General features: G+C 37.5%; 1 long non-coding RNA gene across 1 annotated transcript in view; it reads right to left on the bottom strand.

Moving 5' to 3' along the window:
* The window catches only part of LOC118453263, a 35,693-nt gene extending 8,174 nt beyond the window's left edge, over positions 1–27,519 (bottom strand). The window contains exons 1-4 of the long non-coding RNA XR_004843190.1: positions 27,447–27,519; positions 25,606–25,677; positions 20,540–20,638; positions 490–557 (exon numbers count right to left, since the gene is read on the bottom strand). This is a non-coding gene — a long non-coding RNA (uncharacterized LOC118453263). The remainder of the gene's footprint in view (positions 1–489; positions 558–20,539; positions 20,639–25,605; positions 25,678–27,446) is intronic.
* Between the last annotated feature and the right edge of the window lie 429 nt (positions 27,520–27,948).

Below are 27,948 nucleotides of genomic sequence, written 5' to 3'. Positions count from 1 at the left end.
ATCAGCATTTTAATTTGTTCATCCTTGAAAGAGCATTTTGTTTACAGTTTATGTTCCTTTATTAAAACACATTCTAAAGACGTAAGGCTCATATTTCAAAGAGGACCAAGCTACCATACGCACACCAAAAGGAAGGCCCTGGTTCTAACATATTTCACATTATTTCAGTGAAGAAGAGCTGTGTAAAAACTTCACGTACAAACTCACTACCTCAGTGTCAAGCTTCCAGAATGATTATCCCTTTTACAGTAGGGATTTCTGATTTACCTTCCAAAATTGCAATGCATATTTCTACACTTTTAAATTTAAGGCAAGTCAACATCCTGCTTTTTATTTTTTTCAGCCACCATCCACTATTATATATGGGATATTTAAAGAACCAAAAGGGCAAGCACCAAACAACCAACCAATGCTCCCAGCACATTTAAACAAGAGTGCTTCACACCATTTACTATGGTAAGGCCCTTTTTAAATAAACGTGTGACTCACTGTTTGTTTTCTTCACCAGGAGGTGGAGTCTTGCCATGCCCCTCCATTACAAAATCCTCATGTTCCATCTGCAAAGGCAAGCATTGCAGGTCAGAAATTGGTGGAGCAAAACGCACATCACCTAAAGTGGCCCTTTTCCATATGCAACAACTTAAGACAGCCACTTTATCACAGTGGCTGGTCCAGAACAGACCACGTAATTTCTTCGCAACATATGTACATCTCCGAACCCCTTGCTATGGTATAATTTTATAGCACAATTTTCAGAAAAATCTTACAAGGGAAAAAGATTCACTTAATGGCCATAGCGGAAGACTGTCAGTCAGAGTATCTAGGTTTTAAGTTTTGCTCTGTTACGGACTTGCTTTGTCATTCTGAGTAAGTATGGCTTCTACCACATCTTCCTTACGTATAAAGCAGGAATTAAAAAAAGTTAAGTCTATCAGCATCTCTGGAAAAAAAATCAGTATTTTCAAAGAAACTTACTAACCACAGACAGAAACTGCTGTGAAAGCAGAGTACTTCTTGTGAAAAATAACGAAAAAGAGACTTTCACTGCACACGCATAGCTTAGTTAGCAGGGTAAAAAAGAGGCCTAAGGGAACCTCAAATAGATGCTGTTCCAATGACAACATAAGGTAGGCATTTCCTTTGGCTCACATGTTAAAAGATTCCAAGGGCACTAAGGAAGTTTTCTGTTTAATTGTTTGCTTTTAAAATACAGTTTTAGCATACGTTTTCAGTGATTTCTTTCTTTCAGAAAGAAGAATTACATTATATTTGATCATTAATTACACACTCTTCATTTAATTGCTTCATTCGGCCAGAATTTCTTGTACAGGTAGCAAAATATTCTTCTCTTTATACAAAAATTCAACACATGCACTTAGTATTTTATATAAATAACCAGCAATGCTCTACTTCATTTGAAGCCAGCAAACAGGCCACACTACAATACTCAATAAGCCATACAACAAAGCGACTAAATCATCATCACACGCCCATCCATGATCCACTACATTAAACTGGAAAGAGGAGAGAAGCACTATTCAGTCAGTAGAGATAACAGGGTTTAGTCAGTCTTTGAAGGAACAAAAAAAACCCCAAACCAAACCAAAATCCAGTGGCCACTTTCCCTTGTGCCCCTACCCTCCCCCCAAGAGAGTCAAGTTTCATTTGTACCTTGATCCTGTTGACAGGTTAAAAATACTGACAAAAACCATTATCTGCATATTGACATCTAACAAGGATAACAGAAATTAGGTTATTTGCCTGCACAAACACAGCCCTAACAAAACCACAAATGAACGAAGAAACTAATGAGCTATAAGGTGGTACTGTCATCCAGAAGACAGAGAGTCAATCAAATACATGCAAGGTAATTTCACATTTGTAAACGTGTTCACATGCAATCCACAGTTGAAACAGTATTTTCATTTAAAAGCAATGTCTGAAAGGATGAAAATGTTGCATTACAGTTTTGTAAATAACTTTTATCCATGTATTCCCCCCATATCAGACACACTGAAACCTATTTGTACCTCAGTCCACATCTGATTCTGAAAAACTCTAACATCTGGACTCAAAACCATCTAGCTGAAGAAAGGTATTTATTCCACTAATTCTGTTGTTGCAGATGTTAAGACACAAGTGTGACAACTGGTAAAATAGCAACAGATTTGTGGCCACATAGCAAACCAGCACAGTCCTGTGAGTGAAGGTAAACGTTTTAAGAGTTACTCTTACACAACCTGAAATCAGGAGGTATTTTAGCCTGTTGCTGGTGTGAGCCAAGTAGAATTCATGTGAATGGTAAGCAAGGGAACAATCTGTGGCCAGGACTGGGAAGAAAGATAAAATATAGCCTTCGGGAGTAAAGCAGCACAACATATAGCATATATAGTGCTAAACTAACAAGATTCTCATATAAAATAGAAATGCAATTTAATGAAACTATAAAAAAGGAGATATCATAAAAACAGAAATATAAAATGGTAATGATTTTAAAACCAACAAAAACTTAGAAAGGAACAGGAATTATCTTACTAGATCACAAACAAGAAATTTGAATGAGAACTGGAACATCTAGTAGACCACCACGAGGACAAGGCAATTGCTGAAGTACTGCCAATAAACTGTTGCTTTAATACAAATGTTATATGAAGAATGCTAGTGACATAGCTGTTCCAGACACTTTATCGTCTAGCATACATATCTATCAAAATTACAATTTCAAAAAGAAACGGGCAAATAATTACGAACAACAAATTGCCTGAGCTAGAAACAAGACTGTAGGTCCAGGCACAATCTGTTTTAAAGCAACTAGAAAACTCCATCTACTTTAAGAAATATTAATCAGCTTCCTCTGCTTCAGACAGTAAGCAGAAAGTAGGCAGAAGTATCTGAAATGACTAAAATCTGCATTATAAAAAACTGAAGAAGATATGGTACAATTATGTCAGCATTAAAAAAAAAAAATGAGCTGGGCTTCATGTAACTTAGAGAAAGGCAATGACAAAGTTCCACACGAGAAGTTCACCAAGAAATTTAGTCACAGCAAGAAAGTACTCATTAACCTGGAGACTGTTCAATACACAAAATAAAGGTTAATTGGTAGGTTTTCAGTATTTAAAAAAGCTAACAATAAAATGCATCACGGAACTAGAAGAGGACATGGGAACTTTAAGAAAGTGAGTGTTAGTGAACCAGGAAAAAAATATCTTTTTTTAGAATGGATGAACAACTAGACTGATAGGAAACAGTTGGCTGGTCAGGCTCAGAGGATAATGGTTACTGTGGTGTATGCTACCTGGAGGCTGGCATCAAGTGGGGTGCTGCAGGAGTCTACCCTAGGACAAGCCCATTAAACAATTTTACCAAATGACTTGAAGTGCCAGTACTCTGGTCAGAATTTTAAGATGATCCTTAACTGGGGTGAAGAGGTTCAGTCAACAAGTCCAAGGGCAGGGCTGCCATTCAGATGGGCCTAGACAGACTGGACGCTACAGGAACTGTATGAATTCAGACAGGACAAACACAAAGCCCTGCACCTGAGAGGCCCTGGCAACAATACAGGCCTGACTGGGGAGCAGTTCTGTGGAAAAGGTCTTGGCAGATAGCAAGCTGATCATGAGCCAGCAGCGTGCCCTGGCAGGAAAGGTCAACAGTATCCCAGGCTTTATTAAGAAGAGCCTTGCCAGCAGATGAGAGAACTGATTATTGCCTCTACTCAGTGCTTATTATTCCAGATATCGCCTAATGAGTATTGGGCCCGCCCATACAAGACGTACATCCACGAAGTGGATACAGTAGGCCACCAAGATGCTCAGGGAGCCAGAGCACTTGCCCTGTGAGGAGAGGCTGAGGGAGCTGCACTTGTCCAGCCCAGAAAAGAGATGGCTTGGAGAGACCTAACAGCAGCCTCTCTGCACCTACAAGGTGCTCAGCACGGCATCAAGCTCACCACAGTGGTGCACTGTGGCAGGACAAGAAGCAATGAAGATAAGTTGAAACAAGAGAAGTCCAGACTGAATACAAGATGACTCCTTTTCACCATGAGGACAGTCAAGCATTGGAACAGATAGCCCAGAGAAGTTTTGTAGTCTCCTTGCTTCAAGGTTGTCAAGGCCAGACTGGATAAAATCCCTCGTAACCTGGTCTGATCTCATAGGAGCAGGGTCTTGGAGCCCCCCCCCCCCGGGCTCTAAAATGTGAGAGCTCAGAATAAAGGTCTGAGGCAGAGGGAAGATTTTATATGAATAAACCCCAACATTTAGGGAAGATGTTACATGAATAAAATTCAACATTTGGGCTGCAGATCTCCCTCAATGCAAGATGATGTGTGACTTAGGTATACACGGAAAAAGCACCGTTTGACATTGTTGTAACACATATCACCTCTTTACTACCACGACATAAATAAAACCTAACCCACTCACAAAAAACAATGTAAGAGGATACACAATTACTTGGAAAATATACTATTAGCGGACAAAAAATTAGCTGTACAAACATAAATTGCAACACCAAATTTCACAAGTCTTTGGGGATTTTATGTTTTATATATCCATATGTATGAAGATTTATTTGTATATTAGAGGATTACAAAACAATAGCAATACAAGCTTTTCCATTTCTGGCAATACAAAGTGAAAGGGGAAGTTGTATATATAAGATCATTCCACAGGCCTGATCCAGTGCCTCAATTTTTGCATTCCTCTTTTTGCAGAACCTTGCCTCTGATTTTCTTTTGCTTGCCTGCACATGTTGAACAATTTCACGATCAGTGATCTCTATTTTTTGCTTTGAAATTTGCAGGTTTTAAAATTTTTATTCAGTGTTCTAAAAATTCTAGAATAAGCTTCTAAAGTAATATCAATTTCCAGCTTTCCCTCACATTTAAAAGTAAAAGTCGCTTTACTGGGTAGTTCATCTTAATGCTGGGTAGTTCATCTTGGTTCAAAGAGCTGTATCTGAAAAGAGCCTTCTGAAAACAACTAATGAGTAAACTGCCCCAGTAAAATTCCACAGACATTCCTAAAATTAGTTCTTGGGCCCAGCTATCTAGTCATTAGAGGGTTTTTTGAGATCCAAGAAAAGTACTTAAAAATTAAAATATTTAGATCTTATTTTCCCAATAACAATTGTAACATCCCATTGCAGAAAGGATGAGAACATGGTACTTTAAGTTTTTGATTAAGTGGCTACCTGAGGATGAACTGAAAAGAGAACAGCACATACTAGCCACAGTTAGCTGAAAATACTGTTCTTTTTCTCCTCCACCCACAGTTCTTATAAAATTCTTATGCACATTTCTTCCCCAAACGTCTCTCTGTTTCTCTTCACTCCATCATCACCGTATCATGTCCGGCACTCTTTTAGTCTTCTTCTTAAGGAAGCTGGAGCCCAGAGTCCTCGCTAAGTTTCAGCTGTACACAGCATACAGCCACCACAACAGATATGGTTAACTGCAAGCATTCTGAAAAGGCGTATGCTAAGTCTTTAGTCTCTCTTGACTTACACCGTGTGTAGGAAATGCAGTTGTCCTATGTAGAAGGAAAAAGAGTGGAAGGTGGCAGTAAGACAACACTCTTGTACCTATTTTATTCCTCCCAAGGAAAGAAGAAAAGGTGGAATGGCAAAGAATTGGAGACACTTTAGTTTCTCTTAAAAGGACTGCAGAGGGAGCCATTGATTCCAAGAGCAGGAATCAAAGGAACACACTCCACACCTGTTTGTCCTGGCAAGCCACGGAGAAGGCTTCAAGATTCTGGCAGCTGGAAGCAGGAATCAGAAATAAACCCTTAAACAGCAGTGGGGGCGGGGAGGGAGGTCAATAGAAAACTCGTATTTTTAAAAAAGGGAACCACAAGTTGTTGAACTCCATATTTTATTATTTCAAAGCTTTTTTCCCTTAAAAATCCAGGCACCTGTGACTATCCAAATTTTGACAAGTTTCCAAATTTTGACAAAAGTTTATACATTGAATGTTCTAAATAATAAAAGACAATTTTTTTAATGTAAGTTAAAAAAGCTATTCACGATTAGACACTCAATGCTTAGTTTTCAGAAAAGTAAATATACCAGAAGGAGCTCAGACATAATAAAATACTAGGTTTTTTTCTTCCAGAAGTACGACACCTGTTACTACAGTTTCATACTACTCTTTCTAAAAATATCTTCAATGAGACCCTAATGGATTTGATTAATGAGTAAATCCAATCCGGAGTTCCTAGATAAAGTCAGCCACACTTTGAAGGGTCAGAAAGTTTCAAGGGCAAAAGCCTCATCTTCCCTGAATCCTGATGTCGGAAAGCACATTTTCCTCACAGGATTCAACACTTCCGTTAGATATCAAAACTGAACTGAGCATAAAAGGAACCAAACATTTTCTCAGGAAAAAAAGATTGATGCTTGTAAGAAGCCCTATACTTATTATGAAAAGCTATTAAAGTCTTTTGTCTTTTTGTCTTCATCAGCTATAGAAACATACTAATGCAGCTTCATCAGAGAGCTACTATCACTGCCTTTGCCCACTTATCCAGTAGTGCCTTTTCATAGCTGTGAATTTTTTTTTCTTTTCTGTTGTATAAAAAAAGACTGCAACCAGCCACCCTAGTGAACAGGAGATGAAGACTCTTTCAACATTTTTCATTTGCTAGCGTCTGAAGCACACATGAACTGAAAACCTTTTCTAGTGTACAACTAGACTCCAGTGAGGACCAGCCAAGGTCAAAAGCTGCTTTCTGTAGGTTGTGGCAATTTATTTCCAGTGCTTTATGTTACCTGCTAATTTTAACACAGCCTGCTGTGCTCCAGGCCCAGCAGCCTGATAAATTTGGTGTTTTGTCACAATACTGCTTTAACACCAGTGCACCTTCCCAATCATGAGCAGCGACAGCGCTACTGTAAACACGCCATCAGCATTTCTTTTGTCTCACTAATACTTGCTTTAAGTAGAATTGCACAACCTAATCGTTAAAATCCAAGCAATTAGTCACTAGTCACTACTGCTAACAGTGGTGGAAGCCCTGTAAATGCCAAGCAGTTAGAAGAACTTGTCAGAAATCTCAGAGACAATTTGTGGTCTAACAGAAATGTAATCACTACTACAAATGAAAGGAAAGCTGAGTCACCTCTCTGCCTGGCTTTATTATGAGCACTTTGGACAAACTGCATCGGGGAAAATTTCATTCATTAGCAACAGATTAATTAAATTTTTAATTTAACTTCTTTTAATAAAAATCAATGCAATTCTTAGGAATAAATTAGTGTTAAGCTAGCATCTCAAAGTAAGAATCCTAGAATGTTTTGGGTTGGAAGGGACCTTTAGAGGTCATCTAGTCCAACCCCCCTGCAGTGAGCAGGGACACCTTTAACCAGATCAGGTTGCTCAGAGCCCCGTCCAACCTGGCCTCAAATGCTTCCAGGGACAGGGCCTCCACCACCTCTCTGGGCAACCTGTTCCAGTGTTTCACCACCCTCATTGTGAAGAATTTCTTCCTTGTATCCAGTCTAAACCTACCCTGGTTTAGTTTAAAACCATTGCCCCTTGCCCTGTCACAGCTGTCCCTACTAAAAAGATTGTCCCCATCTTTCCTATAGGCTTCCTTTAAGTACTGAAAGGCTGCAATAAGGTTTCCCTGCAGCCTTCTCTTCTCCAGGCTGAATAACCCCAACTAAGCATATTTTATAAGCATAAATAGCACAAACATAGCACAAATTTGTTAGCAAAATTAGTCCCAAAATATACTTTTAAGATTAAATCTTAATTTGAGTACATAGATGAAAGCATTAAAAAAATCACCTTAAAAATAGCTATTTAAACTTAAAACAAATAAAATAACAGAAATAACAGCTCCTAAAATAAGAAAGAGCAAAGTATTTTGAACCACACAGAGGAAAGTCTTAGACACAAGATATGCATGAAAATTTAACTGAATTTTTGGTCTCTTTCAGGATTTTGTCGTATTGTACAACATTGCAGTGTTACTCAATTTTTATTTGAACCTATTTCTACCTTTTTTTCCCCCTCTCCACTTTGTCAAAGCGCAGTCTCAATATACAAGAAATACCAACACAAGATATGAACCATCTCCTAGCCTACTCGCTATTTTCTTGAAGTTTCTCATCAGCATCTAGACTGAGCATTTCAATGTTATTACCATCACGCAGTCCTAACTGGTTTTCCTGTTAGTAAAAAGAGAAGTGAAAACTTACTCAGGTAATCCTACTGCTAAGTCACATATCACATTCAGTACTCCCTGCTAATGATTTTGAATGCTAACACACTTAAGCTGCATATAATTACTTTTTAAAATCACTAATCTAATACCTATGTTCAGTATATGCAGCCTAATGGTACTTTAATTCCCGACTCAATTAAATGTTACAACATTAACTATGAATGCCAACACGTTAACATATACCATCATTAAAATGTGCATCATCCTTATAGAACAATAGGCCAGATTATCAATGGTGGCTCAATTAATCGTTAAGAATAGAGAAGCTATGTAACTCAGAATATGTCATTTACATTTCACCTAAATAGCACCAAACCTGCAGCAGTGGTTAAAAAGACTAGAAGTTTGGCTTCTGCCTCCAACTGTCACTAATTAATCACCTGCAGTTGCAGAAATAACCTATGGCCCATTTACCATGTAATTTTTAAAATGTAAGCATTATCTAATATTCTGTGAAATACCCAGCAGCTTAACATGAATTCCCTGCTAAGCTTAAAACAAATAGTTTTATGAATATCATGAAAACAACAGTCATACTTTGGAAATGCTAAGAAGGTCAGGAACCCAGCCACATTTTGTACTGTATAGACAAGAAAGTTTACTTAATTACATTTTTTTAAAATGCATTACTTAGCTGCAAAGTATTTCAAATACAACAGCTCATATATATATACACATATAAATATATAAAATAATTAATCTGAATCTTGCTCCGAAGGCAATTTGAACCTTGTTGTTTGCAGCAAGATACTGTTTTGCCAGTAACCACCAAAGATGTTTAAGTCACTCAGGTTATGGTGTGACAGGTTATCTAGAAATGCCATTTGAAAACTCCAACTCTGAAGCTGCCAAGGCAGCTCTGAAGTCTGAGCTCAGCAATCTCGGACACAAAATGCATAAAGCATTCTGAATGTAAGCAGAAGTGCTCTCCTTTTCCTGCACCGCAGTTTATCAGGCACTCCATCCATTTCTTAATCTGTTCTGTACATACATAGTATGGATCCCAGAAAAATCTGTATTTAGTAAGACACAAGTAATTCCCATCTTTTATTTAACTAACTTTCTGTATTATTCTTCGGCTAAGGAACATTAGCATTTCACAAGCCATGAATTCTTGCTAACTTCTGCAACCCTGAAAAAACCTTTTACACTTCCACAACAAATCTTCTACACTTTCCATTTAGGGAAAAAATCTGACCCAAAAGCCCTTGAACAGTTCACCCTCGACCACTACTTTGAACAGTTGCTTTTGTGCAGCCCAATGACTCTATTAAGCTTAAGCCAACTCATTTTACAGTTAATTTACTATTTACAGTACAGACACACATGAACAAGTTACATCAGTTTAAACTGACATCTGAAAGTGGCTGATATTTTGATATACACATTTTTAAACACCCTGACAGAGAAGGGAGAAAACATATTAACTGATCTCTTCCACTTAGATTTGGAAAGCTAGAGGGTGCATTGCCACAAAGCGACAACAGGCATGAACAATGAAAATAATTTTTAATGGCTCAAGAAAGCAGATGATAATCAGAATTACTGAAAACTAAATTACACTTTTGCACTACACATTCAATCACCTTCAATGCCACAAATACTGTTTTCTGCTGTTTGTTAGGAGTGACTGGAAGTGACATAAACCAGGCACACACAAAGAGGTGCTGAAATTATTCTGCCTTAAGAGATCTGACCAGACAGGCAAGGAAGAGAAAGAACAACTAACTTTCTTTTTCTGTGTTCACAGAAGTCTATTGTGTGGATTCTAAACACATAGAAACTGCCAGTGGCCCAGAAAGTTCCTGAGCAACAAACAGCTGGAGGCTGAGAGCAATTCTGTGACATGTATCTATTAACCCTGCTTTAAGCCCATCTTATGCATCCACTTTTGACCACTGTCAAAAAGGAGAGGAAAACAGGCTATTCATGCTTACAGTGTACAGCTACTTTACAGTTTCTCCAGTTATCAGAATGTAAATCCAAATGCAATTTAGTCATAAGGGAGCCACTAACAATGGTACTTGCTTGTATAATTTTTCCAAATTTCTCAGTATTATTAAAATTGTTAGATATCTGACAGGCCAACAAACCATTAAAACACCCACTCATCTCTGCAGCAGAACCTGGGCTTTTCTTGCTTGTGTATGTTACAACTTGTCTGCAAACAAAACCCTCAAATGTCATGGGAATAAGTTACTTCTCTAGGAATCTCTTCACATGTGGAAACTCTGTATGCATTGAAACCTACCAATATGATTTCAGAGTACTTCTATAACATTTCTCAGCAACCTAATTCCACACAGGCTTACTGCACCTGTAGACAACTATTACATTCTCCCTTCATAATACACTGTCTTATCCAAATGTCTCAGTTTGAAGAGACTTCAAACAAGTGACAGGAAATGTTGACATGCTTTTAATGTCACTTTTACCCTCAGGGGAACTGATACTGCACAAAGGCTTTTTGCAGAGTTCAGATGTGCTTAGTTGTCCACACACTCTCTTATCTACTGTAATGATGAAGACCATCACTACTATTTTTAGTGTCGAGAATTAAAAAAAGGTCTTCTCCACAAACCCCATATCCACTTCTTCCAGACCCAATGAGAGAAGAAGAAATTTTGAGGAACTGAAACAAATTCATAACCATCTCGTTCACAAACTGAAAATGAACTTGCCCTTGTAGGGTCATGCAAATGTATGAAGTCTTGCAAATGTACAAAGTCAACAAGACCAGTGAGTTTTACACCTTTCAATGACTCAGCCAACCTAATCAGACTAATAAATGATTTGGAAGGGTAAAGTAAGCTTTTACTGTCTGTGGCTCAAACTTCTCCCCAAATACTTATCTCCTCAATCTGCAATAAGACAACAAAATTGAAAACATTTATCAATGCTTTCACATCTACAAGATTTTAAGTGGCTGATTATATAGAACTCTGTCACATTGACGTGGACTACAACCACTGCCAATGTCTCTGTAAAGTCAGTACTGAATGGAAAGAGATCCAAAGGTGATATTCTGAAAAGGCAGACACCCCTCAAATTGCGTGCCAATAGCACATCTGCATGAGAAGCAACACTTTGTCAGCAAAGCCACAAAGCAAGGTCTCTGTCTCCAAAATCATAGTGGAACTATATGATGCTAGCTCTCAAATGCAGAACTGCTTATTTAAATTTTTAAAGCAAACATTATTTGCTTTTTTGTCTGTTTTGCGAAGTATTATAAACTGCTGTAATTAACTGAAGAAGAGATGCTTGAGAAAAAAATCTAACAAGAAAACATGAAGAAGAACCTTTAAAAGAATGCAAAAGGTAAGTTTAAACTCAGTTTTATTTAAGACTGTGGCATTTTTTCCTTTAGTAATCAGAGATACACACCTGTCCACCTCAATGACATTCCACACCACTGCATTTCCTCCACATGAACTGTACATATGAAAAGGCTGGATCAAAGGACTGTATGATGGCACAGTTCTTAACAGATCTCAAAGTCAGTTGGGCAGATGATGGTGTTTTCCAAGGGAAAGAAAATACAGCACTGTATTAACCTCTTTTGTGCTTCAGAAGCACTTCAGGGTATTCCGAGATTAGAAAACAGAGAGAGTCATCTTTCAGCTTCGTATCTATATTTTAGCAGTCTTCACTATGGGTAAGTAGGTTTCAGATGAGTAATCCATCTCGCCTCTGTAGAAAACACTACACCCAGCTGGCAAAAACTTGTACTTGATCCTGAGTTTCTTTAAAAATGTCCAAGCAGCTAAGCTATCAACAGCATTCCTTTACAACAGCTCAAGTAGCACTGTCTGTTTAATTCCACATTCTTTTTTGCAAAGTCCTCAACAATTTTACCTTGTTTATAACTGCTGTTTTATAAAGCAGTAGCCCCTGATAACATACAGTACTGGTTTTGGCTGGGATAAAGTTAAATTTCTACATAGTGGCTAGTATGGGGCTTTTGTTTTGTATTTGTGCTGAAGACACTGTTGATAATACAGGGATGTTTTAATTATTGCTGAGCAGTGCTTACACAGAGTCAAGGCCTGTTCTGTCCTCAGAGTGGCCCACCAGCAATTAGGCTAAGGGTGCACAAGAAGTTGGGAGGGGACACAGCTGGGACAGCTGACCCCAAATGACCAAAGGGATATTCCATACTACATGACATCATGCTTAGCAATAAAACCAAGGTGGGAGTGTGTGTGGAGGTTGGCAGGGGCTGCCATTGCTCAGGGACTGGCTGGGCATCAGTTGGTAGGTGGTGAGCAACTTTCATTTTGCATCACTTGGGCTTTTGGGGTTTTTATTTTCCTCTCTCTTTGTTGGGTTTTTTCCTAACTTTTTAAAAAAAAAAAAAAAAAATTATTGAACTGTCTTTACCTCAACCCACACATTTTCTCACTTTTACCCTTCCGATTCTCCCCCTATCTCATGGCAGGAGGCGGGGCTGTGGAGTGAGCAAGCAGCTGTGTGGTGCTTAGTTGCCAGCCAGGATTAAACCACTTACTGTAATACTATAATAGATCTTTGCTACAATGCCTTGAAATTTTGAAATTCAAAATTATAAACTCACAAGCAGGTGTTTTTTTTCCCCCCACGTAGAAAGGTCCAACTCTGTAGTGTTTTGTAGGAAAGTGTTATTAGGTTCTTTTGTTGGCCACAGAGAAAAAAACTAACCCAAAATTTCTCCTCCCCTTGATGGACTATGTCAATTTTTTTCTAAAAACAGAAGGAGTATGCCATAATATTTTACAAGCTTTAATAACATGTCATTAAAAGGGAGAACTATTTTATTAACTTAAGAATTAAAGTAATGTCATTCTTTACTGAGAGATTAATGGATTATTTTTTTTTAAATAGACGATATGCAAAGATTTTGGTTTTGAAATTACTCTCTTAAGGAGCTGTAACATTTTCAGGCTAGAAAAATGAAGCTAGCAGAGCATAACGAAGATGACATCAGTTTCTGTTGTGAAAAATTGTCTTTGTGCTCAGACCAGTTCTTAAGCTGCTACCTTTCGGGAGAAGCATAAATTGTCTTGTTAGGCAGAATACCTCTCTCCTTCTAAAAGATTTTACAAGGTACTTTACACAAAGACTCTAGGAACTTAGTATAGTTGTAGGTCAGCATTAGAAAGCCTAGCTGCTCCTACGGCTCATGTTCCAGAAAAATAATGGAAACATACCCTGTGCATCAGGGAACAGAAATGTTGGAAGCTCCACAAGTAACTCACCACCAGAAATCAAAAATGAATAAACTAATACATTCCAAAAATATGGTGAGTGATAAAAAACCCCCACCTACTTTCCTGGACCCAGTGGAGAAGCAACAGCCACATGAATAAACTGAAACCCACTCTGACTTGTCAGGTATTCACAAGAAAGTACACTGAGGTTGAAAGTTTACCTCTTCATAACAAGCCAAAGTTTTCAAGAGTAGCAAGGATTCATACTGCAGAGAAACCATGAAGTCTGAAAGCACCACGTACCAGGCCAGTACTAGACTGGAAAACAGATTTTTTTAATTACAGTGACAAAGCATTTTGTTCATTTCATTACTGTATAGGCCTTCAGCCTGAATGTTTTAAATTATTTAGTGTCATCTGAATAGAAACCCAGTTCTGTATCACTACGTAGTATTTTAAGCCCCAATGATACAGGCATCAAGGTTTCGGATGCTGTGTTTTTTAACTACCCAACTAAGATTTTCTTTTTACTATATTAATTCTAAATCCCACACAATAAAAGCACCAGCCTAACTTTTGCACTGTTGTAAGCATCAAGCAACATCCACCATCAAAAACTGAGCATAACTTACCCATAAATGCAGTTAGTGGAACACTCATGCTTTTAGGAAAGATACCTCCTACTGACAACACTCCCTCCTAACAATGCTTCCTTCTGACTTTTAAGCTTTTGTTTATAAATATAAACCCATGTAACTTAACAGATCACATACAAATACTACTCAGGCAGGCTTATGTTTCTTTATTCTCAACGTATATGAAACAAAAGCAAGAGCTTAGATACTTGAGTAAGTGTCATACTTTTTAATCTTTTCATCACCTCTGTGTGAATGCTTCAGGATAAAAAGAAAAAAAACCCAAACCCACACACAACCACAAAAAACATAGCCAGTGCCAACAAGAGTTTTGAAGAATGATTTAAACAGAAGGCAAATGCTAGTTCACAATTAGACACCAAGATGGAAGAAAGGTAAGAATTAACCAGGATGAGAACAGGCAGGCAATGATGTAAGGGCTTCCTTACATGTTGACAGATAAGAACAGGGTGGCAACTTGAAATAAACCAAGGATTAACAGGTAACCTCAAGACAGCTTGTTAAGTGGCACTGGACAGTGAGACTGAACAACAGGACAAGCCTCAGTGTCTGTATCCCTGGTTTTGAAAAAGCCACTGGAGTATGGAAAAGCAGCCTAATTTCTGGACTACCTACTCAGTTCAAGAAGTATTTCTAAAAACACTCATTAAAACTTTGAATAAAAATACATTTATCTAACACCATAGAGTACAGAATCTTTTCCCTGTACTTATTAGGTGTTGTTGAGCATTATTACAAATCCTGTGCAGCCCCATTTTTCATCAAAATTTTATGTACCAAGATTTTTATCATACAAAGCATTAAGAGGGCAGAACTAGCTATTTTTCCTCCTTTCTGTTCTATAACACTGAATCAAAATCACAATTCATATATATCTTTCTATACATTATTTTATAATAAAATAAAATAAAGGGGTGGGGGAATTTTACATTTCACATGAAAATTTTAATTGCATTTTCTGAGAAAGAAGTTTGCAACATAAGCTCAAAACTCCTGCCAATATTGAAAGAAATCTAAAAATACTTCAAATCAGGCATAAAATTTTAGCTTTCTCCTGCAATATTTTACAGCAAAGGAACAACTGAGAAACTAAGTTTAAGTGTTGCCTCTGCAGTAATCCTTAACAGATGGATGAAAACAGCTGAAAAGAAATCAGCCATAAACAAGCTCAGTGCTTGTTGATATTTTCAGAATACATGGCTGTTAATGGAAAAAGCCTAGTAATCATTAGTGGCAAATTAACGACCACAAAATATAATTAAAATAAAATAAAATCATAATCCAAAGAACAGTAGAGGGTGTGGGGTTCCAAGCAGAAATGCTCTTTTCCTTTTTTTGTTGTTGGGGTTTTTTTTGTGAAGGGAGGAAAAGAAACCCTGAAAAGCCAGAAACCAGACAGCCCATCCAGCAACTATTTCATAAAGTGAAAGGATACTTTGCTGTATGATATTCACCAGCATATCATGTGGATAAAACAGACCTAATATTCCCGTCAAATAAGACTTCTACATCTGCCAAAAATAACTAATTTTTAAAAACTCTATGCTCATTTGAAAAAAAAGCTTACATATGTACAGGTTGTATTCCCTCTTTGTGGCACTAATATAAAATAATTATTGGAATCAAGAGCATGCTATTGACAGGTGCCAGCTGTCTTTACCATGCTGATACCATTTTAACAAAAAGACTATTTTCTGACAGTCTGACAACAAGGAAGAAACTGTGACATAAAACAATGGAACCAGTTAAGATGAAAAGCCCTGGCAACAAAACTACCAAGACAGTAAGTTTCTCCAAAAGCAGCCTATGGGGCATGCAGGGCAACAGGGGGAAAGAGCATGCACGAAACCCACTCTTTGCTGGAAAGCAATCCAATGAATGACAAAAGGACATGCTGCCAAAAACTAAAAGGAATAATTGTAGAAACTTCCCCAGTATGCCAAACTGAGACGAACAAGAGCACAATTCAACTACCACAATATTAAAAAAAAAAAAAAATCACGAAATGAAATAAAAATGTATGTGTTAACAACAGTGGGGAAACAAACACTAAAGTGAAGACTGAGTCCATCAGTAACTTCCTTTAAGCTTGATTACCAAGAAGTTACCACTGGATTTCTGTCATTCATTTCAAGAGTGGCAAAGGCAAGCATGAAGGCCAACTTTTGTAGCTGTGCCTCCAGCAGGTTGATAGGAGTCAAGCAAGACTATCACTCTTCATGATGCCTGACTGCAAGGATTAGATTTTCTAATCATACCTCACATAATGTTAATTAGTTCGAAGCACATATATGTTTAGTCTTTAAAGTGACCTGCTCAGCAATACATGAGGCACAATTTTTTTTTTTCTTTTTCAAAACCAGAAAGATATCTTTTCTCTTCAAGGCTTGGTCTTGATATCTCAGAATACTATAGAGTATAGGATGCCAAAAAATCTAAAACAGTTATAGAACCAAACCAGCTCACAAGGAATAAAGCATGATATAGAATTTGTTTTCCACTGTATGATAGAGTCTTCATGTATAACTTTTTAGGTTATTTTCAGACTGGCACCACAAGAAAGTTAATTCTTTCACAGCCCAAATCTTTATATCCTGATGTTCATGGTATCTCCATGAAAGATGATTCTGATGTTATCCCTGACACTGCAGAATACTTCATTCAAGTATACCTCAATATACAATAAATTTGGTTCCTCACATTATGCCCTTGTGATTCCAGAAGAGAAGTACCTAGGCTTCTTAGTGGTTAGGACTGCTGACAGCATTAACATACTGCCTCTTCCCATGCTACTGGGCAAGAATGTAAAAAGCAAAGTGAGTGACATGTTTTCTATCAATTAAACATTCTTTTAACTGAAGACTCTGGAACAAATATTGATAACTGGTCATGGGATCTGCAGTCTCAGGTAACTGGGACTATTAATCTAACCATGCTTTTCTTGCCATATGTACCAACAGGAACCCCTCCTGCTTTGTTATTTCGTGGAGTCAGATGAGTCAGTTATTAACACTCAGAGATACTGAGCTTCATGTAGCAAGCCTTACTCTTTACAAAGATAAACTATGAGCATGTCTTTCCATGGTGACAAATAAAAGACAAAACACCTTGATATCAATATAACAAACACATCTCCAGAAGTTAGTATATTTACTTTCTTTCCCTCAAATTCAATGCATACTTATGGAAAATAAGAAAGATCAATTTGCAACTTGGTATCAGCTTAAGACAGTGTCAGAAATGATTGTTAGGTGACATTTTGGCAAAGACTCTTCTTGGCAAAATATAATACAGTGTGGAAGCCTAAAGAATTTTCTGTGTCTGCTTGTCCACGTGCTTTTAAATTTAAATTCAGGTGAAGTGATAACAGGAACATTTTGCAAGAGGCCCAATTGTAGGTTTCCCACTTCACGTCAAGACCAAAACTGAGTAAGAGAGAAATTCTGAACTGTGGGGAAGTACCTACCAGACCCCTGAGCATCTTGCATTCTGAAAAGAAAAAAAGTATTCAAGCACAATCACAGCAAGGCCATTTACTACTCAACAAAAATGCTTCAAGCATAGCTGATAGCAAGGCGTTCCAGCATGTTGGCCTGGGCCTTTGTCTTTTGAACATCAAGTGGTTTTAAACTTATATGTTATTTTATGTTTTTATCTTAAGATACAAACAAAAAAAGTATAAAGTCTACAATCTTTTCCTCCACCTTTTGCAGCAATAGCTTTAATGCTGTTGTTGAAGTCCTACAAGACTAAAGAAACAATTTCAAGACAGAAAGCTTGCCCAACTTTATTTCATAATTATTCTGAGGCAGCCAATAAAAGATGCTACAAATCAGCACAAACAGGAATTTAATTCTTTGTATCACATGCAAAAATCTCTTTTTGGCTAGAAATTAATTATTCAGAACAAAGCCTAAGAACAGGGCCTTAATCTGACCTCATATGATACAATCAAACTTATCATCACTGAAGTTGCTTCAATGTGCTTAATCAGCATTACTAATCTCATAAGAGCTACAAGCTGCAGACTCAACTTCTACAATGTTTAAGAGAAGAGCTTCAAAGGAGCTGCCAACATATGAAGTGTTCCAAGTCCTTCTTAAACATCCACAGGAAATAAAATGCTAGACAACAACTCCTTAGAAAACATTTATGGGCTCAAAAAATAATTTCTAGTGAAGGCAAAAGAACAGGTAAATTATGGGATTTTTGAGAACAGAGGGTAAACTGAGTGAGGTCCAAAAGGATTGCTGGCACTTAAATACAGGCATAAAAAAACCCCCTCAAGAAACACAGAAGAAGAGATCCACTAAGCTGAACAATAACCATAACAATAATTATATATTTAGCTTTTATTTACAGATTAGTGTTTTGGAATGGGTAAAAGGGGAGAAATGAAAGGTCCCGATAAAATATGAACTAATAGGTAGTTATATTAGTGTCTTTGAAGCACAGAACTAACCTCTTCCAAAAAAAACTCGCGTCATCTGCCTGGAGGAGTTGGGGGGTGATGAGGGAAGTCCTTACAAAAGGAAAAAATCTAAACTACATCAATGAAGTCTTAAAATATTTCTTAGAAAAACATATTTTTATGAAAATGGCTCACTAGATCACGTAAAATTTGTAAATTAAGGGCATCGTTTTAATGATACAAGACAATATAGTGAAATATACCTTGCCTGAATTTTTCTAGGACAAATCCTTCAACTGCTATAGCTATAAAACTCTCCTGAGACCAGGAAAGAGAGGATCATCATTCACAGACTAAAGAAACACTGAAAAGTACATTTCAGTGAGTAGTCCTGTATATCACAGCATGGGGAGAAGGACTAGATGTAGTCCTAAGTCTCTTTTGCTTAATATATACCAATCCTATATAGCTCATTAATTAATAACACTAAATACCAGATGCATGATTCCAAATCTCCCATATTCTCTAAATGACAATTGTTTCAAAGCAATACTACATACACACTTAGGTATTCCAAGTCAGTCTAAAAGATTTGGTTTGAAATTTACGCTCACTAAATTTTTTGACCACCTAATGCCGGAATAGAGATACAATCTTTGCCAGTACACCCAGAATTAAGCAAGCCAAAGAAAAAACATACTTTTCATTGGAGGAAAAGAGTAAGTTTCACAAGACAGTTACTTCAATCTACTTCCTGCCACACAGACAAAAAAAAGCAAGCTACGTGTCCACATATACACACAGAGGCACCTGTGTGTATAGACATAAATATGTGCACACACAGATTCTGTCTGGTGAAAAGTAAGCACCAGTAACCATGCTAATAAAAATCAGTAATTAATTAAACCATGATGTTTCCTCTCACATGTCTATCCCCCACTGAACATTACTTGTCAAGCGATGCATTCAATACCCTGGGATGGCTGCAGGTACGTCCACAGATAAGTTTTACTTTGTCAGCTCCTAATCTAGTAAGCCTTCCTTCAAAGCTATTTAAAATCAACACAATTCCTAAAGAACATGCAGGACAATTGCCAAATCCTTTCTCTAATAATTAACCACTTCCTAACTTGATGGCTACAGCTTAAAAAATATTTTGTTCTATTAGAGCATAAAGTGATGAGAACATCTCTCAAAAAACTTCCAGCTAGAAAACAAGAAATTTTAATTTTAGTCCTCTTGTTTTTTGCTTTTTCAGCCAGTCTCCTACACAAAACTACAAGCAAGCTAACAATGATTCAGAGATTTTCATGAAATTTAAGAGCCATATTTTAAACAGATCCATTGCAAAGTTAACACTAACTCATTGAGATAGTCAGAACTACAAAATAAATTTATAAATCTATTGAAGTATATGATAATAACTATGTCATTATGCAAAAGAAAGTAAATCATGACTCAACACCTGCATCTTCACGAAGTAAGCAAAAAGCAGGACACAACCAACATTATACTCAAGACCGCGCTTTATAGTCTCTTGTCCCAAGAAGGTCTGTTGAGAATCAGAGGTACCTTTAAAAGCGACATACTATACAGTCTCACAACAAAGCACATGCTGGCAAGTGCAAGGAAACAAGAAGCAGAACACCTTGAATATAGTAACCCACAAACACTGACACCTGCACCTAAGGGCCCACATGCCTAATTCTTTAAGTCAGTTGAGAGGGTGGATGAGTAGGACAAAGCTTGACAAGCCCTTCCAGTTCTAACAAATGGAATACAATCAAAGCTAGCACTTTACAACAGTTTCCTCTTTCCTCTTTCTTGGGAGTGCCCAAAGACACATGTTCCAACCCTTAGTAGACAGCAAAAAAGTCCATCTTTCTAAAGGCCTTCAAAAACTTTATTTTTAAATATCTCCAGGGTAATAAATATTATTTGCTTGCATGCAGGTATTTATTAAAAAATACCCCTTGCAGTCAGTGTTCACTCCATGTATCCCCCACTTCAGCCAAGCAAGTTCTTGTTCCTCCAAAATACAGTGGCATTTACCTCACTGACCTTGGGACTGCCTTCCTCCAGTATTTCTCCCTCATCAGTTTGCATGGGAACAGGATCTGTGCAAAGCTCTGCAGAAATGCAAAATACTGCCTAAAAGATAAAAAAAGAAAGATATATTTTAAAAACAATGAATTGTTTCTGCCTTTAACAGTGCTATGTGAGATTGCAGTGCACATAAATAACAATTCTAGGCTGTGACCTTTAACATTCCCATTCTGCACATATTTGCTGAATTTATGTTTTACACAGAAAAATAAGACAACTGTTATTCAGGATAAGACATAATTCTACTTAATTAAGAGAAAAAAAGCACCTAACAGGAATATACTTCCTTTTTAATTTTAAAATATGTCATTGCTGACTGTTCAACATATTCATTGTGATTACCTATTAAAACTATAGTCAGTAAGGAATAATCACATGGACTGGAGCTGAGGAATTCTTACTTACTAGGAAATAGCTTTTGTGCAAACACAAGCTTCACAGATTCGGCTTACAGACAATTTAAAGATTATTAGTTTGAAAAATGATTAGACTTCCAGTTACCGCACAGTACCTCTGAATTCTTACTTTAGGGACTTTTTCCTTCATTTTAGAAACAAATACATTCTAGGCTCTAAATGGTTCAGGGAACTGATGAAATCATTCATCTTTAGGTTGCCATCTCCAATCCAACCCAAGTCAACAGCTCCCAGTGTTTCCAACATTCAACATTACTCAGTAACTTATTTTTAAGTTGTTTGACAGTGTCAGTGCAGTTCCAACTGAACAAAATCTACACCCCAAACTCCATTCTTAGAATTGTAAAGTAACTTATGGAAGAACGCAATGCCATTAGGGAGACTTTGGTTACAAAGATTAGAATGTCTTCTACTCCAGAGGATGAACCATCTTTCAGAGGTAATGGATCAAATTAATCAATTTAGGAGATTAAACACACCTGCATAAATTCAACAGGAATCTCTCACTCTCAAAATGCAAGATGTAAGCTATCAGCATATCTAGAACATTCCAGATATGTGGAAAGTAAGGGCTCACACAGAGTTAAAAACTCTCCTAAAGCCAAGAGCTGTTGGCCTTTTAACAGCTGTCCCTGAAGATGCTGCAACTCTTCAACTGCACCAGCATTTTAAATCCATTTAAACTCTCTCCACTTCATTTTTGCACCTCAGCTACAGAGTTGCTGCTGGCTCTATTGTCACCTTCACAGCAGCAATTCCAAGCCTGGATACTGACAACTTTGGGAGTGCAAATAGTAATGAGGTCAAAAAGAGAAAGCGTGGGAATTGTTCATCTAGATGGACCTCCTTCATTTCAAGGTTAAAGCTTGTTCATAAGGTAAGGCTGTCTGCACTGCCAACATCTCCTGTATGTTGTACATAGGTAGACAACATCTTTCATGGCTATTAAGTCAACACAAGGAATGAAGAATATGTTCTACAAACAAAGGGCCTGAAGCTACAAAATGTTACGTACAACTTATTAAATCTTATAACCAACAAGCTGTTATGTTCAATAATATCATACATGCTCACGCAAAGCATGAGAGCTGTAAAGACTTACAGCATAGTAATTTCCTTTTCTGGGAAAAGAGGAATGAGGATAAAGCAGAACTCTCACCCAAATCCTCACCAAATACTCTGCCTGCAGCATACCATCAAAAATCATAGGTATCAAATGCTAAGCAAGACTTGTATCACGCACCTATGCCAAGGTCTTCCTGCACATAACAAGTATTTCTGGCTGCTGGGCCATCTTCTGCTCTGCGGTGGGAGGGGGGAGGACAGGGCGAGCAGTCCCTGTCCATGGTACTTCACCACACGGAGTTTCTGAAACCCACCCCCGAGCTTCGCAGCACGATTTTGCAGTATCAGATCTGAGTAACTGGGAAGCTCCACAGACTGTTATACAGACAGTCTGATGTCTAACTGCCAAAACAGCTTTGGCCAGAAGGACTGCTGTGGCACCAAACTGACTTCAGATCAGAGAAACAAGCAAGACTGAATTTGAGCTACAGAAGCATTTAAAAAAAGCTTATAAAACAGAACAAGACCGGTCAGGTCAGGCCAAGACCACTGCAAGGACAGGTCACTGTTCATTCAGAGTGCTGGAAAAACTCAAATATGAACCTCTGAAAAACATCCATGCTTATCTTCTGAGGTATCCCTCACTACCAGAGGAATGGGAAGTGGCAATATTTGACACCAGTTTTTATCTATTACTCCTGGAAGAAGACAAAAAGCTACTAACCAGTGCATCTCAGACAAAAAAAGTCAGTAGAACTAGGAAATAATAAAAAAACCCACACCAAATGGAAAGGCCACAAGAACAAACATAAGCAAGCTCTCCCACAGAGGATAGATTAAATACGCTGGAGCTACCCATAGCTCAGAAATCAGAGTAGAAAATAGAAAATCAGGGAGAAATCTGTAAAAAAGAAAATGCAATGGAGAAGGAAAATAAAGTTTATTCACTCACTTTTCAATTGTCACGCAATTCATGTTTTATCAGCTTTAATGTTCAAAACATGTATCATTATTTCATACAACACTCGGAGTGAACTCACTCATATGGGACGGCGAGAAGGTAGAAGTTTTAAAAGGCTCTCTAATTTACTGGAAAAAGTCACAAGGGAAAAAGGAAATCCACCAAAAAAAAAAAAATCTTGCAGCTGATACAGGAAGACCCTAAGCCACAGACTGCAAGAGGTTGCAAGGGAAAGTTTTGCTGAACACTACCCTTCTATTGTATTTTTCCCCATTGCATTTGCTTCTGGCTTATCCAGGAGACAAAACATCAGGCAACAAGCTATGAGCCCAATTCAATGCTATCATTTTTATGTTTTTTCTCCATACATGAATCCTTGATTCCCATGGCCACTGGCACAAGAGTGCTGCATTTCAAGTTTATCTATTGCCAAAAGCAGGCCTTTGTGGATTCCTGAACCCATGGGAAACTACCTCTGTGGCAGACTTTTGTAGCAGTCATTTACAACTCAGGATGACTTCTCAGGCAAAGTGACTGCTTAGTGCCAGCATGCAAGGAAATAAAATAATTATTCCATGTTGTTTCACTAGCTTCTGAGCAGAGGGCTGAAGGTCACATATAGGGTAATTTATTTTATACAAAGAAGATAGACAGGCAATCAAATTTGTACTAGCACATTACAGGATTGGAAAAAAGTTCAAATGCCAAAAGGCAGTTATTTACTTATTTCCAATATTTATGTGATATGCCAGGTTCCCAGGGTATAAAAATACACAAAGTTTATAGACAGTCTATTTAGATTTTCAGGTCCAATATCTGTCAACAAAGTCACTCTTGGAAAAGATCAAAAATAAGATGATTCCCTTCTTCCATTCTTGCATATACCCAGCAAAACCACTTCAGATGTGACTGAAATCCCCCAATTTTTTTTTTCCACCTAGTATCTTCTAGAAAAATTAACCAACTTCAGCCTGAGTGAGGACTCCCAAGGAAGGTCTGACAAATAGCAAGGCACAGGTGTGTCCACATATGATGTAGCAGATGCATGTCTGAAGGTAGGAACAATTTTTATTTAACTATTTAAAATATCTGATGCTAATTTATTCTCAAAGATAAAAAGACTTGTTAATATTGACTGGCTGCTGTTCTTACAAACTTTAATGCCTATTGCAATATCGTCCTGTCATAAAACAATACAGCTTTGGGACAATCCAGTTTGATACACAGTCCTGTTTACGTTCTGTCTCTTTCTGCAGCAAAGATGTACACATTTCACTTAGTAGTATCAGTATGATGGATGCAGCTACCAGTCATAAATTCAGTGTAAGCAGAACAGTGCAGAGCACCTTATGGATACTATCACTTCACTACTGCATTCTAAAACCTGAGCCAAATTTCCATATGCTTAGAAAGCTCTGAAAATCAATACCAGTGAACAAGGCACCTCCCCAGGCCTCATTTTCCTGCAGATATAAAGGCCCACCATTTAGAAATACAAGGTCCTCATTAGCAAGAGAGAGCTGGAATCCAAATGTCTTCAAATTTGCTGTTCATCAAACAGGCATCACTGGAACCAAGCACCTTATCTAACACACGGGCCTTTGATACAGCAACACTTCTTTTTCAGATTGCCAGCAGTAATCAAATATGGACTAAAGAGGAAAACTGTTCTTCCTTTGATACAGAAGAAAAAATTATTTCAAGCTTCTGAAGAGTGCAGCTGCAAGAGAAGCACTTGTTAATGTAAAACCAGTTGTGGTTCCTGTGAATTCCAAAGACTAAATCGGATATGGCCCACTGCAAAACCTGTGAAGGACAGTAAACTGTCACCATTACAGACAGTGAGCAGAAATTAGATAGGTCCCAAATGCTCTCACAAGAGCACAAAGCAAAACAGGCACACAACTGCTCTTCAAAGATGGTGATCTTGTACACATGGCATACTTGAAAAAAAGTGGTTAGAACAAGGCAGTACTGTACTGAACCATGTCTTAAATGAGACTGTGCGTATCTGACACAACTGTATTGATATGATTGCAATCATTAGTCTCTATCTAGGTACAGTGTTAAAAGTGTTAATTTTTAACAGATGGTCTAGCCATATTATATCTAATTGCTACAGCTTTACATTACATCGACTTTGTTAAGAATGTACAAAAGCAAAATAAAATTTAACATATGGAAAAAGAACAGAATATTTTTTGTCACTTTAAATGTGAGTTGAGAGGTACTGAGATGAAAGCAAAAGCATCCAGAAGATAAACAGAACTTGAATGTAACTTCATTACTTGTAGGAACCAATGACTAACCGATTCCAGTGACTTTAAAATCTCATCATAAATTAATCAATTTTCAAAGAAAACCACCATATGCATCAACTTTAGCTGACAAAACCAGATCGCATCAGGCAGTTACAGAAAAAAACTTCACACCCAAACCCACAGGAAATAACACACTAGAAAGTATATGAAAACAGCAATACATCCTAGTTGGTAAGAACTAGTATAGGCTAACGTTCTTCTCACGTCCAACATTCAAGAATGCAATACTGAACTTTGGTTGATTTTTACCTTTGACAGTTTCCAAGGGCTGCCAAAGCCCACAAGGATCCGTCCTGGCTACATTCAGTGCAAAAATGAAACCTTAAAAGGAGACAAAAAAAAAATTTAAAAGGTCAGCCAACTGTGGGTATTACTAGATAAAAACCATATAAAACCAGAAGTCAATTGTCTCCAAATCTCAGCAACCCTTACTCCCAAAACTTTAGGAAAAGCCATATTCATTTTAATAAAAATCATGCAAGGTAAACAAAAAACTGCAATCACAAAAGAAGCAATACAGCTCCCTCTCCTTCCACCCCCCCTCCCACCCACCCCCCCATTTATGCAGTACTGGGGAGATGGGGGAAAAGAGCTACAGTTAGGGTTAGAGTTAAGGAGAGAAGCACCTCTCTTCTCACTGTTCTTCCACTTCAACTGACACCCTAGTCTAGGATATTATTCTTCAAAGGCGAGAAACTTACATATCACAAAAAGCATTTACTTGCTGAGCCTTAGGCTCAAATTTAGGCTTTTACAGAATAAAGTTGCACCACTGCTGGAAATGCATCTTTAACTACCTCAGAGAAAATGTTAAAAACATAATGGTGTTTATTGCTTACGCATATTACCCGTCACCACACAACTTAAACCAACAAATCAGTTTTGAGAAAAAAAAAAAATAAGAATCCTTATACTGTGACCCACCAAACCATTTAAGAGGTACCTTATACCTGTATCTATAGTATTTAGCCTGCTGGCTGATTAACTTCTCTGAATCTTCAGTGAACACTATAGATTACAAGCATGACACTGAATTCTAACAATGCACCTTGCAAAATGCTGCGTAACAGAAACCTCAAACTGATATTGAACAGGAAATTCCCTTTCCAAGTATTTACCGTCAGTGTCACTACCAGAGTTTCTGCAAACTTTGCCACTTGAACCACTTGGAAAAAAAAGGGCTAACATTTCCTCAAAGGTACGATGGTAATACCTCCTAAAATGACTGCCATCATTTAAACTAGGAATTGCAAGTTTCATACGTGATGAAAATGTTAGTTGTTTGGCAGCAGGTTACAATTTTCTCATTATTAATCATCATATTATCCTTTTCACAATAGTTTTTAATTGTTCACTTACTATGTATAGGTACAAAACTGAAATGTTCAGTTTTCATCCAGAAATGAACATGCAGTCAAAGTACTATCAAAGAAGATGTGCAACATGCTCAGTCTTCTCAGTCACCCTGAAGTAGTTTTCCAAGTGAAAAATCTACATTAAGTACATCATCACCTTAATATTATGATGTCCCAAAAGTATTAGCAACGTTAGAGTCCACGCCCAAATTGAGAATGTTTTTATCAGGCAAGGCATTTTAAATCATTGTTAGAAACCAAGGTTCTGGAGACAGAAGTCTTAATAAAACTCAAACTCTTGATTACTTTTACAGTAAGTGAATGCATAGTCTGAAATGAGTAAGAAGCCGTAACATTCACCACTTTGTAATATTTCCTCCATTGCAAAAATAAGCACTGCTTTCATCTTAGTGAACTAAGTAAAGCAAGCTGCATTTACCTGGCTTCACTAGACAGTAGCAGATTAAGGAAATACTTCTACTACTGAAATATGTTGAAAATAATGTATGGATGTAAGAGCAACCCACTCTGTTGTCTGCAATTGTTAAATTTTCTCTATTAATTTCCAAAACTGCAGAAAAAAAATGAAAAATTGATTCCTCCCAAAGATGTCTCAGAAATATTCAGCCATGCCATTTAATACACTATTACTAATCTATGTGGTCAAGTACACATAGGTGGAGTCAAAGGCTGTTGTTGACTGCAGCAGTTTTATCATGCATTTCTGACACACACCTCCATCCAGTGAGAGTATCAGCCAAAAAGCAAGAGAATGAAGCACCTGTGCAGTTTTTGACAGCATAGGATCTGAAGTTGGAGAATAAGAAACATTGCAGAAGCTGGCCAAAAACCCAGCTTTTCCCAGAAAGGGGTTGTTGCAGGCTGGATACTGAAATAGCATAGTGTTAGTATCTAGGAAAAGTGTTCAAAGTTCCAGCCAAACCACCACATGCTTATAGACCACTAATGTCTCCACGGGAAAAAGAGAGAACTGCTACTAATTACGCCAATAATCTGTCTTATCTCATTACAGAATCTTATTCATGAAGAGGAGTATGGATTCCTATCTCTAATTGAAAAAAGCCTCTCGTCAGTATCTAACTTTTAATAGATGTAAGACAAGAAAAGACTGATGATCATCCTCCTCCCGTTACTGACAAATTTAGGCCCATGTTTCTAGAGCAGTAACAATGTTAATTAGCAAAGTGGCACAAGAGAGCAGAATCCAGTGAAAACA

This window comes from Egretta garzetta, unplaced genomic scaffold, assembly GCF_000687185.1.
Source record: "Egretta garzetta isolate BGI_Z169 unplaced genomic scaffold, ASM68718v1 scaffold51, whole genome shotgun sequence".
Taxonomy (NCBI): Eukaryota; Metazoa; Chordata; class Aves; order Pelecaniformes; family Ardeidae; genus Egretta; species Egretta garzetta.
The sequence above is the reverse complement of the archived record's forward strand: the minus strand, read 5'-3'. Positions and strand labels throughout refer to the sequence as shown.